The 16,973-nt window shown below is 44.8% G+C and overlaps 1 protein-coding gene and 1 long non-coding RNA gene across 2 annotated transcripts in view; both read left to right on the forward strand.

The window, feature by feature from the left end:
• LOC103312347 (B-cell lymphoma 3 protein) overlaps positions 1 to 16,973 on the forward strand; it is a 467,353-nt gene that overhangs the window by 359,129 nt on the left and 91,251 nt on the right. The window lies entirely within an intron of this gene.
• LOC135267346 (uncharacterized) lies at positions 1,903 to 3,317 on the forward strand. The gene is made up of 4 exons (XR_010335779.1): positions 1,903 to 1,987; positions 2,367 to 2,431; positions 2,496 to 2,659; positions 2,711 to 3,317. It is a non-coding gene; the product is annotated as an uncharacterized LOC135267346 (long non-coding RNA).

Here is a 16,973-nt window from a genome sequence, read left to right on the forward strand (position 1 = left end):
ACAGTTGTCTTGTGTGGTTCCTAGAATGTAGTTAATTTTGGTGTTTGATTCTTTTTCTGTATTTTTGTCTTCGAGCATATAGTCTGATGTAATGTTGTAGACCAGTTTTTTTCTCTCAATAATATCGCCTTTCAACACAGTGTCTATTAAATCACTGTGTTTGCACACTCTTTTTATTAAGTCTTTGTTTTGTGCATTACCTACTAGTATAAGCATATCGTTTCCAATTTTTTCTGTACTGTTTATTATTTCAGTTTTATGATGTATACTGGACCAGTTTTCTTCTATAATCGTTTTGAGAACGTCTTTGTTGTTTTCTTCTTCTTTCCAGGCTTTTTGTAGAACTTCAGTAGATTTAATGGGGCTTACCGGTGGCTTGTTCGTGGTTTCTTCTGTTGTCAGGCAATTAAGCATTTCCCAGTTTGCAATCTGGCTGACCAGACTACACACTGTTAGGGCTTGATCTCTTAATTGAGTTTTAGTCGTGTTGTTGTCTTTTGCTTTTGTATTTAGTTTCTTGGCCTCTTGACCTAGTTCTCTTATAATTTTCTTCATTCTGTTTCTTAGGTCCGTCTTTGAGATTTCATTTGGGTTGTAGTACTCTCCTATCGAGAAGCTTCGTTGTATTTTCCTTTGTTTTACGGACTTCTGGTTTGCCTCATCAAACATAAGGTCGATGGTATCGTTTAGTCTGGGGTTTGCATATTCTGTAATACTTGTTTCAGGTGTGTTGTCGTCCATAACCTTTCTTTTCTTTTCTTCTGTCTGTGGTGTATTTGTTTTAACCAAAATTTCAGAATCGCTTCCTCTTCTTATTCTGTTGCTGTCTATAGGACTCCTAAACATTTTCACAAAGGCTAATCCTCTTTCCTTTTGGGTCTTTGTCTCTTTTTCTTTTTTTTTTGATTGTGTGTCAGAAACGACTTTGCTCCCTCCGTAATCCGTGGAGCAGCTTGGCTCAGCAGCAGCTGAGTCAAGAAGGGATTCCTGGCTAGCCAGACCCTCCCGGAGATTTATTTTAAAGTTCGTTTCGCCCATCCTTGTATTTTTGAGCAACTCTTGGTTTTCACTCCTCATAGTCGAGCTTGTCTGGCAAGGGTGTCCCTACCAGGGGCCTCTTCATGCGGCCCCCGCCAGCATAACCTCAACAATCATTGGAGCTACTTAAGCCTCCCCACTACGACAAAGTGGTTGCTCCTCGGGGAGGGACCTGACCTGACCTGACCTGACCTGACCTGACCTGACCTGACCTGACCTGACCTGACCTGACCTGACCTGACCTGACCTGACCTGACCTGACCTGACCTGACCTGACCTGACCTGACCTTTTTTTTTTTTTTACCCAGGAGCCCCACCCCGCTCCTGGACGTGGAACCCGACCTTAAGGTAGAATTGGTTCCCCCGTTCTTCACCTACCCGAAGCCCCGGTATCGCCGTTAGGCATGTCTTCAGGGGGCCGGGCTTGTCTGTTTCTACGCCTCCACTAGCTTCAGCTCCTGCGTCTTATGACGCTTCTTTTCATTTAGCCATTGCCATTGACCCAAGCCGTCGCCCGCCTCCTGCGATTGGCGTCGGTCAAATCAATGGTTGACTGATTCCACCTGTTTTAAATACTCGTCAGCACCTCTGACGAGTCTCTTGGGCTGTTTATTTGCCCAGTCTTTTCATCCTCCATTTTGAATTTCAAAATGTCTTCAGTGCAACGTTGCACTGTTCTCCAATTTTTATTGCTTCTCAGCATAATCTCTACCAGATTATCTGGATTGATTTTCTCATTGACGAGCTGTTCCAGCCTATGCCGTATCCCAGCCCATTTTCCACATTGGAACAATACGTGCTCGGCAGTGTCCAGACCTGACCTGACCTGACCTGACCTGACCTGACCTGACCTGACCTGACCTGGTCATACATTATATTCCATAGCAGTGGTGCGAGCACCGACCCCTGTGGAACCCCGCTGTTTACTTCTAGTAGTTTACCATGTTCGGTGAGTATAAACCGGTTGTTCAGGTATGTTCTAATCAGATCTATGAGGGATGTAGATATCCCTTTTAGTTTCAATTCTTGAAGTATAACCTGCCACGGTGCCGAATTAAATGCATTTTTAACGTCTAGAGTTATCATAACGCAAGTTTTACGATGTCTATATGTGACTAGTCTAGTTTTCTCTGCTATCTGTATGACTTTTTGAATAGCGTGGGATGTTGATAGTCCTTTGCGGAAACCAAATTGTTGTGTGGACAGACCGCCCAGTTTTTCAACTTCCTGCTCCAGTCTATAGTGGATAAGATATTCCATTAATTTGCCTGCCGAATCCAAGATACAAATTGGTCTGTATGAACCTGGTTCTTTGTTTGTTTTTCCAGGTTTAGGAAGAAGAATCAGTCGTGCTGTTTTCCAGCAATCCGGAAAGGATTTTCTCCTTAGACAGGTGTTGTATACATTTAGTAGTTTCTTTGTTTCATTTTCCGCTATAATTTTAATAATTTCTGCAGGAATACCATCTGGTCCAGTGGCTTTACCAGGTTTCAGGCGTTTGGCGGCAATTAGTAGTTCTTCCAGTGTGAAATTTTTTATGGGGTTCTTTATTGGTTCGGGCCATACTACTTCAGGATGGCGCGGAAACAGATGCACTACAACGTTTTCCAGTTCATCCTCAGTAAGTTTGTATTCTATTCTGTAGCCAAACTTTCTCATTGCTATTTTATAGCCGTTTCCCCAGACGTCGTCATCAATTGAGGCACATAATTCCTGCCACTTTGAATGTTTTGAGATTTTTATTTCCTTTCGTAGTTTATCCCTTGCTATTTTTAGTGTGTTTACCTTAGTTTCTAGGTTTTGTGACAATGTTGTTTTAGGTCGAGCTCTTGTTACAGCTCGTCTGGCTTTGATAGATTCTTTCCGGAGTTGGGCAATACGATCGTTCCACCAGTAGCAGGGTCTTCGTTTTGGTGAAAAAGATTTCTTTAACATCGCAGCGTTGCATGATTTTTCAAGACTGTCTTTTAGTTGCTCGGGCGAGTTTATACTGCCACACTTATTAAACCTTTTTAGGAGTTTCGCCTTATTCAATGATTTTAGGTTCCACGCTGGGGGTTGGTTTGAATTATACTGATGGCTATCTGGTAAATTTGTTTCCCATTTGAAAGAAATGATTTTGTGGTCGCTGAGGGATTCTGTATCCATCGTTGTCCATCCTTGTATGTTATTTGCGACGTTTTGAGATACTAGTGTTAAGTCTATGATTGATTTTGATGTACCTCTTTCAAATGTATAGTAGTTTGGTTTGTTTTTGGTAATAAAGTTTAGTTCTGCAATCCAGTCGTTCAATATACTTCCTCTTGCATCTGTTTGAGGCATGCCCCATGCTGTTGATTTCGCATTAAAATCGCCTGTTATAATAATATGTGTTTGTTGATGTTTAGTCGAGTCCCGGATATCGTCCAGCGTTTTGGTGTATTCCTCGATGGTTGAATTCGGTGACAAGTAGCAACTGTATATGGTTATATTTTCGTTTTGTATCCAGACAAAGCCTGTCCCTGCCCCTGAGTTTCTTAGTTTAAAGTCTTTTGAAAGAATTCTTATTGCAGCGTCGTTATTTAGGTCGCATATCCAGTTTGGGTTTTGTACCGTAGATTTGTTAGGTTCGCTGACTAGGAGGATTTGTGCGTTTGTCTCAGTTGCTGTTGCAAATAACATGTCGTGTGCTGTTCTGCTTCTGTTTGTATTTAGTTGGAGGAATTTATACATTGGTCTTGGATGATATGTTATTTTCTTTGACTTGCCCTTTGTTTTTTGCTTTAAGTTCGTTTACAGCTTTTTTATAGTTTGGGCATGACATACTCGATGGTCGGTGTCCTTCGGCTCCGCAGCTGTAGCATTTTGTTTTATTTTCGCATGTCTTCGCCGTGTGTTCATCGGCGCCGCAGTTGAGACATCTAAGCAGTAATTTTTCTTTGTCTTTTGAAGAGGAAGTTTTACAGTTGCTGGCCGTATGACCAAATTCCATACACCCAAAACATCTGGATAAGCGTATCCTTTCTTCTATACGACACCAATCCCAGCCGATTCGTATTCTTTTATGTTCTAAAATGGTGTTAGCTATTTGGGCAGGCACCGTGGCTACCGCAAATTTTGACCCTTTTCCTTTGTCTGGTGAAACAAACACGTCAATCTCCTTCGATTGGCTATTTGCTGTTTTATTGATGGCTTCTGCAATGTCTTCTGCTATACAGTCTCTGGGAATATCTTTAAGAAAAATTTCTTTTGATGCTGTTTTGGTTTCTATGCTTACAGCGCTCTGGTTGCATATTTGTTTTACTTTTTCGAGAAAGCTCTTTTTCTTTTCTATATCGTTTGCGTAGTATTTGATTCTGATTAGTTGTTTTACGGGTTCAAAAACATCCAGTATCCGAACACCGTACTTAACTGGGTCTATTTCTTTCTTCATTTCTCGGACTACCTTGTGATAGGTAGTTGTCTCTTTTATTCTGATATTGATGGTTTCTTTCGATTGTTTCGTTGGTTTTAATAGCATCGTCTTCCAGCTTTCAGCCTTTTTAAGAATTTTGACGTTTTGTATGTTTGGGTTGTGTCTTATTAAGTATTCTATAATTTTTTGTAGGTACTTGAAGTTTGTGTCTGTTTCCACAATAGTGAGGTCCTGTCTTTTTCTGTCTTCATGTATGGATAATACTTTTTCCAGACCTAGATACATAGTGTCTAGTTCACAGTTGTCTTGTGTGGTTCCTAGAATGTAGTTAATTTTGGTGTTTGATTCTTTTTCTGTATTTTTGTCTTCGAGCATATAGTCTGATGTAATGTTGTAGACCAGTTTTTTTCTCTCAATAATATCGCCTTTCAACACAGTGTCTATTAAATCACTGTGTTTGCACACTCTTTTTATTAAGTCTTTGTTTTGTGCATTACCTACTAGTATAAGCATATCGTTTCCAATTTTTTCTGTACTGTTTATTATTTCAGTTTTATGATGTATACTGGACCAGTTTTCTTCTATAATCGTTTTGAGAACGTCTTTGTTGTTTTCTTCTTCTTTCCAGGCTTTTTGTAGAACTTCAGTAGATTTAATGGGGCTTACCGGTGGCTTGTTCGTGGTTTCTTCTGTTGTCAGGCAATTAAGCATTTCCCAGTTTGCAATCTGGCTGACCAGACTGCACACTGTTAGGGCTTGATCTCTTAATTGAGTTTTAGTCGTGTTGTTGTCTTTTGCTTTTGTATTTAGTTTCTTGGCCTCTTGACCCAGTTCTCTTATAATTTTCTTCATTCTGTTTCTTAGGTCCGTCTTTGAGATTTCATTTGGGTTGTAGTACTCTCCTATCGAGAAGCTTCGTTGTATTTTCCTTTGTTTTACGGACTTCTGGTTTGCCTCATCAAACATAAGGTCGATGGTATCGTTTAGTCTGGGGTTTGCATATTCTGTAATACTTGTTTCAGGTGTGTTGTCGTCCATAACCTTTCTTTTCTTTTCTTCTGTCTGTGGTGTATTTGTTTTAACCAAAATTTCAGAATCGCTTCCTCTTCTTATTCTGTTGCTGTCTATAGGACTCCTAAACATTTTCACAAAGGCTAATCCTCTTTCCTTTTGGGTCTTTGTCTCTTTTTCTTTCTTTTTTGATTGTGTGTCAGAAACGACTTTGCTCCCTCCGTAATCCGTGGAGCAGCTTGGCTCAGCAGCAGCTGAGTCAAGAAGGGATTCCTGGCTAGCCAGACCCTCCCGGAGATTTATTTTAAAGTTCGTTTCGCCCATCCTTGTATTTTTGAGCAACTCTTGGTTTTCACTCCTCATAGTCGAGCTTGTCTGGCAAGGGTGTCCCTACCAGGGGCCTCTTCATGCGGCCCCCGCCAGCATAACCTCAACAATCATTGGAGCTACTTAAGCCTCCCCACTACGACAAAGTGGTTGCTCCTCGGGGAGGGACCTGACCTGACCTGACCTGACCTGACCTGACCTGACCTGACCTGACCTTTTTTTTTTTTTTTTACCCAGGAGCCCCACCCCGCTCCTGGACGTGGAACCCGACCTTAAGGTAGAATTGGTTCCCCCGTTCTTCATCTACCCGAAGCCCCGGTATCGCCGTTAGGCATGTCTTCAGGGGGCCGGGCTTGTCTGTTTCTACGCCTCCATTAGCTTCAGCTCCTGCGTCTTATGACGCTTCTTTTCAGTGCCATTGACCCAAGCCGTCGCCTGCCTCCTGCGATCGGCGTCGATCAAATCAATGGTTGACTGTTTCCACCTGTTTTAGATACTCGTCAGCACCTCTGGCGAGTCTCTTGGGCTGTTTATTTGCCCTGACTTTTCATCCTCCATTTTGAATTTCAAAATGTCTTCAGTGCAACGTTGCACTTTTCTCCAATTTTTATTGCTTTTCAGCATAATCTCTACCAGATTATCTGGATTGATTTTCTCATTGACGAGCTGTTCCAGCCTATGCCGTATCCCAGCCCATTTTCCACATTGGAACAATACGTGCTCGGCAGTGTCCATCTCACCGCAGTACACGCATCTGTCATTTTCTGCTCGATGCATTTTCTTCAAATAACATCGGAAGTCCCCGTGTCCTGAGAGAAATTGTGTCAAGTAAAAATTTACCTGACCCGCATTCTTCTTTCTTTCTATCCACTGTCTTATATTTGGAATAAGACGGTGCGTCCATCTGCCTTTGGAACTTGCATTCCATCTGTTCTGCCATTCTTTAATAGACCATTCCCGCGCCTCACGCTTGGTGTGTGTTCTATTTCTCACCTTGACTGTCTCATGGATTCTGAGATCAATGGGAATCATCCCTGCTATTACTTGGACAGCATCCGCCGAAACGGTTCGGTATGCCGAGCATACGCGAAGAGCTGTCTTTCTCTGGACCTGTACCAATCTTTCTTGGTACTTCAGAATGTCGAGTGCAGTAGGACCCCAGATTGGTGCCGCATACATGACAATCGAATTTACTACTTCTGCCATTACCTTCCTCTTTGAAGGTGATGGTCCTTTTACGTTTGGCATTAGCCTCCCCAGCATTGCCCCCATCTTTTCTGCTTTAGCTGCCACACGCATTACGTGTGACGTAAAAGTCATTCTCTGGTTTATGTCTACTCCCAAGTACCTGACATTTTGTTTAGGTCTTAGCTCAACATTTTCCACCTTGAAGACAACGTTCTTGTCTGGTCTACGTCCGCCTGCAAGAAGCACAGCTTCAGTTTTTTCTGGAGCCAGCTGCAAGCCATTTTCTTTCATCCATCGTCCAATAATTTTGGACGTCATCTCTACTGTGCACATCAAGTTTTTGATGTCCTTCTCTATCACGACTAGTGCTAAGTCATCAGCATATGCCACTAGCGTTGCTTCTTTTGGAATTTCTAATCTAAGAACTCCATCATAAAGGATGTTCCACAAGGTCGGCCCCAATACCGAACCTTGTGGAACTCCACTCGTCACCTCCATGACTTGTCCCTCGCCCAAGTCTAGACTTCTTTCTGATAGGTAGCTACCTATCACTTTCCTCAGGTACATGGAGATGCCCTTTTTCCTCAAGGCCTCCATGATGTTTTGCCAGTTTGCCGAATTGAAGGCATTTTTCACATCAAAGGTGAGCAACACGCACCACCTCTTTCTTCTCGTGTCTCCAGAGTTAGCCCATCTTGCCAAGGCCATAACTCTGTCTACCGCGTCGAGGGTAGATTTGCCTTCTTGGAAGCCAAACTGTTCTTCACTTAGGCCTCCTTTCTCTTCCAGCTCTTTTTTGAGCTTTATCAGTATTAACTGTTCATACAGTTTCGCTACCACATTTAGGAGACAGATCGGCCTAAAATCCGATGGACTGCCTCCTTCTTTTCCAGGTTTTTTGAGTAGAACCAATTTAGCTCGTTTCCACTCTTTCGGAAATTTCCCTTCACGTAGAAGTCCGTTATAGGCTTCCAACATGAGAACCTCGCCTTGCTCGTGAGCAATTGCTTTAACAATTTCCACTGGAATGTTATCTAGTCCCGGTACTTTGCCCGTTTTTAGCTTTCGTACCGCTTGTTGCATTTCATTGGAGGTGATGCCCTCTACCTCACACGTCTCTGTGAGATTCCATCTTTTTATCTGATGTTTTGGGAACAGCACATCGGCTATTCTCTGTCTAAATTGTGGGCTTAGAGTGATTTGCTCTGAACCCAGTCTTAGTTTCCTGGTGGCTATTTGGTAACCAAGCCCCCATTGGTCTCTTTCGATTTCATTTATCAGTTCTTCCCATTTAGCCTCTTTAGCTTTTCTAATGAGAACCCGATAAATTTTCCTTTTCTGTTTATACAGCTCTGTTACCTCAATGACTTCTTCCAGTCTATTTCTGGCCCTCAGTCGCATCTGTCTTCGTTTGACAGAAATGCATTCTTTCCTTGCTCTCGCAATGTCATCGTTCCACCAGTAAACCCTTTGTTTACCTGTGTTTCTTGTTCGGCCTTTCTTCGGAAGGTGCATGTCGCATGCTTCCTTGATGGCCCCCACCATGCTGACGCAGTCTTTATTTTGTTTTGCGTTCATCCTTTCTACAAAGCTATGGCGAATCACCAGAGGGCTAAAGCCCTTGGTGTTCCATCCACAGCATCGCCCAGAGCTCTGACCGTTTCCGGTTCTTTCTCCGTCTAGTTTCAGTTGAAACGTAATAAACTGGTGATCGCTGAGAGTTTCTTCTTCCTCAACGGTCCAATTTCTCACCCACCGTGCAGCATTTTCGGTGCTGAAGGTGACATCTATCCAGGATTGATAACGTCCTTTCAAAAAAGTTGGTTTCATCCCATCATTGTAAACAACGCAGTTTAGCGTTGCTAGCCATTCAGACAACAGACGTCCCCTTTCGTCTTGTATCTCCCCCCCCCATTCGGGTGACTTCGCATTGAAGTCACCCGTCACAACACAGGGTTTCCCGCCATGGGACCCTATGCTGCCCACTAGGTTACGCAGAGCACGCTCTGCTATGACAGTTTCGACATTGGGAGAAATGTAACAACTGTATATGATACACTCTCCCGTGTCTATCCATACAAAGCCAAGCCCCTTACCCCGGGCATAGACCTTTATCTTCTTGTTCATGACGGCAATGGCAACATCATTGGCATCGTCCGTCCACCATCCATTGCTGCGAACCCTCCCCTCGTTAGGTTCGCTCATCAGGATCACATCCCGACCTGTTCGTCTACAGAAGCTCGTTGCTGCGTCGTGGGCACCATGGCTTCTGTTCAAGTTAATTTGGAGGAACCTGATCACGGTGGTTTCTCGTTCTCAGCGCGAGCCGCCTTCTTTCGAAGACTCTCACACACCAGCGTCTTTGCTCGGTGACCCCTTACGCCGCAAACCGGGCAGAACATCTCCTTTTCGCAGGACTTCACTGAATGACCTTCTTCTCCGCATCTGTGGCACAGTTTGGACCTGTCCACCCCTTGACATCGGGCCGCCATGTGTCCTGGCTCCCAACACCTATAACAGAAAACACTGTTAACTCGTTCAGTGATTTTGCATGTCACTAAACCAATCTTTATCTTGCCCTTACTCAAAATGGCGTCAGCATTTTTCGCAGATACTTTAATTGTAGCTACCTTACTCCCTCCGTATGCTTTTCGCAGAGATGTCACCTCCAAATCTGTGTTTGTGATGGTTCCATCCATAGCTGCTACTACGCTACTGACTATTTCAGTCTCCACTGCCAGCGCATCTAGGCCCTTCACATGTAGGACTTTGTCCTCTTTCGTGCTATCATCCCGTAGCACGATCTTACGATTTGCCATTTTGGAGCTTAGTGCCTCCTTGACTTTCTTTGCCTGATCTCTTTCTTTGCCAACTAGCAAAAGAAGTTTACCTTCTCTAATCTTTCGGACTGCTCGTATCTCGCAGTCCGTTTCAGCCAAGCTTTCGCGTACTTCTTTGAGTACAGCTTCATATGTTTCGGTTTTGCTGCCTTGCACAATTACAGCATCCGTTTTTCTCATCCCTTTTGGCGATACAGATATGGCAGACTGGGCTTTCCCTTGGTCTCTCCATATCATTTGCTTTGCAATAGGTACACACAGTGTAACCTCCACATTTTCCCCTCTAAAGATGTATTCCAACATCTTTCTGAGGTGTTCTTCTCGGCCTGTAAGGTCGCTTCCAATAGCGACTTTTTCAATTTGAAGCTCTTTGAGTACTTCTTTCAACTCTTCCAAGGCTTCGTAGGTCTCTTTGAGATACCCACTTGCCTTATTTTTCTCGTCACCGGCAACTACAAACATATAGTTTTTCAGTGTCTCTTTTGGTCCTGCGACGTGTCCAACCACTACACTTCTTACAATTGGAGTCACTTTGCTTTCTATAGGGTTCTCCCCTTCCAGCACCGACTCTCTGTACTCAGGACATCGTTGATGCAACATTTTCAACAGTGCCCCTTCTTCCTTTTTGTCTCTACTCCTAATAATCGTTGGAGCAGCTTCTGGCATCATGGCAAGCGGATTTACTGCCTTAATCTTTACTTTTTCGAAGTAACTTTCTTTCCAGTCACGATTCGAAAGGTCTTTAAAATCAACAAAGGATCTTTTATCCCCGATGTACAGTGGCTCTCTCAATTGTCCAGGCTGAGACATCTCTGTTACTTGTGTCGACTTCCCCCACATTTCAAGAGGAGTCTGAGTCTCTGCGTTTTTTGTTACAACTTCTTTTGTCTGGGTGGCTACCTGAATGCCCACCCCTTTGTTTTCTGGCGATTCGACGAGTACAACATCGTCATCGCTATCCTCCATTTGTATATGTCTCTGCCATTTAAAAATTTCTTCAAAGACATCATCTTGCATAGCTTGCATGTCTGCCATGGCATAACATACTGCTTTTGCGTCATATTTGATCTCCCGTCGCGTGTTGGGAGTATCGTCAATTCTGTCTTGCAGTACCTTGACCTTTTTTGCCAGTCTGCTTGTCAATTGTGTAAAGGCCTGTAGGATATCAGTACAGGTTATATTTCCTAGTACCAGGCTTTTCTGTTTTTTTATTCTAGTTTCAACTAGCTTTTTAACTTTATGTGCTTCCTCAGGAGTAGACACTCTTTTCCTTTTTGGAATTGCGCCTGTTGGTGTTTCCTTGTACACTTCGATCGTTTCGTCTAGCTTGGGTGTTTGTCCCACTATCAAGCTAGTTTGCACTTTTCTTTGTGGAGATCGAGGCGTCATGCTTGATCTACCAAACGGGTTAATGTTCCCCAAACTCGAGTCCTCTCCTGGAGTTTTAGGATTCTCTGCCTCGTCCAGTTTGGCGGTTTGTTTCCCCGCCGCTACTTTCAAAGCATCTGTTTTCGACAGGTCTTTCCTCAGAGTACCTTCTCCAGCCAGTTTCCCAGCTTCTTTCTCCTGTTTTAAAAATACCTTTTTCATATGGATCCCACGAGTACGGGCGATGAGGTGGGGTCCATCCCAGGGGAGCGCCCGCTCCTAGGACAAGGCGTTTTCTATGTACTATGGGGACGCACCATCTCCCATAGTCGTTTCACCTGGTTTGACTGGGCACCTCCCAGCCATGGCTGTTGCATCCAACAGCCACAACCCGCTTGGTCGGAAAACTGCAAAAGCCGCCAGCAAGTTAAGGATTTTTTATAGAGGCTTTCATCCTCGCAGGCCGGCCGGTTAAGGCAAGCCTCCCGATCCCATCAGCCGAGACGTTCCCCACACCACGCCTTGTGTAGAGTCGTTGAATCGACTTCTGGGTTTGCGGTATTAGGAGGGGCTGGCGCTCAGCTCCCCCAGCTAAGATTTCATCCAAGGTCGCCACACCCTGTCACCGGGCTTTCCGGCGTTCTTTAATGGATAGTTTATAGAGGTTTACTCCTCGCAGGACAAAAGTCCCCCCGTTCCCCCTTGAGGGTTTACGGTATGCTAAGGGGATGCTCTTAGTAAGTGCTCCGACAAACCCTTAAGCCCCTCCACCACGACAAGGTGGCATCCCATCGGAGGGGGACCTGACCTGACCTGACCTGACCTGACCTGACCTGACCTGACCTGACCTGACCTGACCTGACCTGACCTGACCTGACCTGACCTGACCTGACCTGACCTGACCTGACCTGACCTGACCTGACCTGACCTGACCTTTTAGTTTTACCCAGGAGCCCCACCCCGCTCCTGGACGTGGAACCCGACCTTAAGGTAGAATTGGTTCCCCCGTTCTTCACCTACCCGAAGCCCCGGTATCGCCGTTAGGCATGTCTTCAGGGGGCCGGGCTTGTCTGTTTCTACGCCTCCACTAGCTTCAGCTCCTGCGTCTTATGACGCTTCTTTTCATTTAGCCATTGCCATTGACCCAAGCCGTCGCCCGCCTCCTGCGATTGGCGTCGGTCAAATCAATGGTTGACTGATTCCACCTGTTTTAAATACTCGTCAGCACCTCTGACGAGTCTCTTGGGCTGTTTATTTGCCCAGTCTTTTCATCCTCCATTTTGAATTTCAAAATGTCTTCAGTGCAACGTTGCACTGTTCTCCAATTTTTATTGCTTCTCAGCATAATCTCTACCAGATTATCTGGATTGATTTTCTCATTGACGAGCTGTTCCAGCCTATGCCGTATCCCAGCCCATTTTCCACATTGGAACAATACGTGCTCGGCAGTGTCCATCTCACCGCAGTACACGCATCTGTCATTTTCTGCTCGATGCATTTTCCTCAAATAACATCGGAAGTCCCCGTGTCCTGAGAGAAATTGTGTCAAGTAAAAATTTACCTGACCCGCATTCTTCTTTCTTTCTATCCACTGTCTTATATCTGGAATAAGACGGTGCGTCCATCTGCCTTTGGAACTTGCATTCCATCTGTTCTGCCATTCTTTAATAGACCATTCCCGCGCCTCGCGCTTGGTGTGTGTTCTATTTCTTACCTTGACTGTCTCATGGATTCTGAGATCAATGGGAATCATCCCAGCTATTACTTGGACAGCATCCGCCGAAACGGTTCGGTATGCCGAGCATACGCGAAGAGCTGTCTTTCTCTGAACCTGTACCAATCTTTCTTGGTACTTCAACATGTCGAGTGCAGTAGGACCCCAGATTGGTGCCGCATACATGACAATCGAATTTACTACTTCTGCCATTACCTTCCTCTTTGAAGGTGATGGTCCTTTTACGTTTGGCATTAGCCTCCCCAGCATTGCCCCCATCTTTTCTGCTTTAGCTGCCACACGCATTACGTGTGACGTAAAAGTCATTCTCTGGTTTATGTCTACTCCCAAGTACCTGACATTTTGTTTAGGTCTTAGCTCAACATTTTCCACCTTGAAGACAACGTTCTTGTCTGGTCTACGTCCGCCTGCAAGAAGCACAGCTTCAGTCTTTTCTGGAGCCAGCTGCAAGCCATTTTCTTTCATCCATCGTCCAATAATTTTGGACGTCATCTCTACTGTGCACATCAAGTTTTCGATGTCCTTCTTCATCACGACTAGTGCTAAGTCATCAGCATATGCCACTAGCGTTGCTTCTTTTGGAATTTCTAATCTAAGAACTCCATCATAAAGGATGTTCCACAAGGTCGGCCCCAATACCGAACCTTGTGGAACTCCACTCGTCACCTCCATGACTTGTCCGTCGCCCAAGTCTAGACTTCTTTCTGATAGGTAGCTACCTATCACTTTCCTCAGGTACATGGAGATGCCCTTTTTCCTCAAGGCCTCCATGATGTTTTGCCAGTTTGCCGAATTGAAGGCATTTTTCACATCAAAGGTGAGCAACACGCACCACCTCTTTCTTCTCGTGTCTCCAGAGTTAGCCCATCTTGCCAAGGCCATAACTCTGTCTACCGCGTCGAGGGTAGATTTGCCTTCTTGGAAGCCAAACTGTTCTTCACTTAGGCCTCCTTTCTCTTCCAGCTCTTTTTTGAGCTTTATCAGTATTAACTGTTCATACAGTTTCGCTACCACATTTAGGAGACAGATCGGCCTAAAATCCGATGGACTGCCTCCTTCTTTTCCGGGTTTTTTGAGTAGAACCAATTTAGCTCGTTTCCACTCTTTCGGAAATTTCCCTTCACGTAGGAGTCCGTTATAGGCTTCCAACATGAGAACCTCGCCTTGCTCGTGAGCAATTGCTTTAACAATTTCCACTGGAATGTTATCTAGTCCCGGTACTTTGCCCGTTTTTAGCTTTCGTACCGCTTGTTGCATTTCATTGGAGGTGATGCCCTCTACCTCACACGTCTCTGTGAGATTCCATCTTTTTATCTGATGTTTTGGGAACAGCACATCGGCTATTCTCTGTCTAAATTGTGGGCTTAGAGTGATTTGCTCTGAACCCAGTCTTAGTTTCCTGGTGGCTATTTGGTAACCAAGCCCCCATTGGTCTCTTTCGATTTCATTTATCAGTTCTTCCCATTTAGCCTCTTTAGCTTTTCTAATGAGAACCCGATAAATTTTCCTTTTCTGTTTATACAGCTCTGTTACCTCAATGACTTCTTCCAGTCTATTTCTGGCCCTCAGTCGCATCTGTCTTCGTTTGACAGAAATGCATTCTTTCCTTGCTCTCGCAATGTCATCGTTCCACCAGTAAACCCTTTGTTTACCTGTGTTTCTTGTTCGGCCTTTCTTCGGAAGGTGCATGTCGCATGCTTCCTTGATGGCCCCCACCATGCTGACGCAGTCTTTATTTTGTTTTGCGTTCATCCTTTCTACAAAGCTATGGCGAATCACCAGAGGGCTAAAGCCCTTGGTGTTCCATCCACAGCATCGCCCAGAGCTCTGACCGTTTCCGGTTCTTTCTCCGTCTAGTTTCAGTTGAAACGTAATAAACTGGTGATCGCTGAGAGTTTCTTCTTCCTCAACGGTCCAATTTCTCACCCACCGTGCAGCATTTTCGGTGCTGAAGGTGACATCTATCCAGGATTGATAACGTCCTTTCAAAAAAGTTGGTTTCATCCCATCATTGTAAACAACGCAGTTTAGCGTTGCTAGCCATTCAGACAACAGACGTCCCCTTTCGTCTTGTGTCTCCCCCCCCCATTCGGGTGACTTCGCATTGAAGTCACCCGTCACAACACAGGGTTTCCCGCCATGGGACCCTATGCTGCCCACTAGGTTACGCAGAGCACGCTCTGCTATGACAGTTTCGACATTGGGAGAAATGTAACAACTGTATATGATACACTCTCCCGTGTCTATCCATACAAAGCCAAGCCCCTTACCCCAGGCATAGACCTTTATCTTCTTGTTCATGACGGCAATGGCAACATCATTGGCATCGTCCGTCCACCATCCATTGCTGCGAACCCTCCCCTCGTTAGGTTCGCTCATCAGGATCACATCCCGACCTGTTCGTCTACAGAAGCTCGTTGCTGCGTCGTGGGCACCATGGCTTCTGTTCAAGTTAATTTGGAGGAACCTGATCACGGTGGTTTCTCGTTCTCAGCGCGAGCCGCCTTCTTTCGAAGACTCTCACACACCAGCGTCTTTGCTCGGTGACCCCTTACGCCGCAAACCGGGCAGAACATCTCCTTTTCGCAGGTCTTCACTGAATGACCTTCTTCTCCGCATCTGTGGCACAGTTTGGACCTGTCCACCCCTTGACATCGGGCCGCCATGTGTCCTGGCTCCCAACACCTATAACAGAAAACACTGTTAACTCGTTCAGTGATTTTGCATGTCACTAAACCAATCTTTATCTTGCCCTTACTCAAAATGGCGTCAGCACTTTTCGCAGATACTTTAATTGTAGCTACCTTACTCCCTCCGTATGCTTTTCGCAGAGATGTCACCTCCAAATCTGTGTTTGTGATGGTTCCATCCATAGCTGCTACTACGCTACTGACTATTTCAGTCTCCACTGCCAGCGCATCTAGGCCCTTCACATGTAGGACTTTGTCCTCTTTCGTGCTATCATCCCGTAGCACGATCTTACGATTTGCCATTTTGGAGCTTAGTGCCTCCTTGACTTTCTTTGCCTGATCTCCTTCTTTGCCAACTAGCAAAAGAAGTTTACCTTCTCTAGTCTTTCGGACTGCTCGTATCTCGCAGTCCGTTTCGGCCAAGCTTTCGCGTACTTCTTTGAGTACAGCTTCATATGTTTCGGTTTTGCTGCCTTGCACAATTACAGCATCCGTTTTTCTCATCCCTTTTGGTGATACAGATATGGCAGACTGGGCTTTCCCTTGGTCTCTCCATATCATTTCCTTTGCAATAGGTACACACAGTGTAACCTCCACATTTTCCCCTCTAAAGATGTATTCCAACATCTTTCTGAGGTGTTCTTCTCGGCCTGTAAGGTCGCTTCCAATAGCGACTTTTTCAATTTGAAGCTCTTTGAGTACTTCTTTCAACTCTTCCAAGGCTTCGTAGGTCTCTTTGAGATACCCACTTGCCTTATTTTTCTCGTCACCGGCAACTACAAACATATAGTTTTTCAGTGTCTCTTTTGGTCCTGCGACGTGTCCAACCACTACACTTCTTACAATTGGAGTCACTTTGCTTTCTATAGGGTTCTCCCCTTCCAGCACCGACTCTCTGTACTCAGGACATCGTTGATGCAACATTTTCAACAGTGCCCCTTCTTCCTTTTTGTCTCTACTCCTAATAATCGTTGGAGCAGCTTCTGGCATCATGGCAAGCGGATTTACTGCCTTAATCTTTACTTTTTCGAAGTAGCTTTCTTTCCAGTCACGTTTCGAAAGGTCTTTAAAATCAACAAAAGATCTTTTATCCCCGATGTACAGCGGCTCTCTCAATTGTCCAGGCTGAGACATCTCTGTTACTTGTGTCGACTTCCCCCACATTTCAATAGGAGTCTGAGTTTCTGCGTTTTTTGTTACAACTTCTTTTGTCTGGGTGGCTACCTGAATGCCCACCCCTTTGTTTTCTGTCGATTCGACGAGTACAACATCGTCATCGCTATCCTCCATTTGTATATGTCTCTGCCATTTAAAAATTTCTTCAAAGACATCATCTTGCATAGCTTGCATGTCTGCCATGGCATAACATACTGCTTTTGCGT

Source organism: Tribolium castaneum, chromosome 11 (genome assembly GCF_031307605.1).
Source record: "Tribolium castaneum strain GA2 chromosome 11, icTriCast1.1, whole genome shotgun sequence".
Lineage (NCBI taxonomy): Eukaryota > Metazoa > Arthropoda > Insecta > Coleoptera > Tenebrionidae > Tribolium > Tribolium castaneum.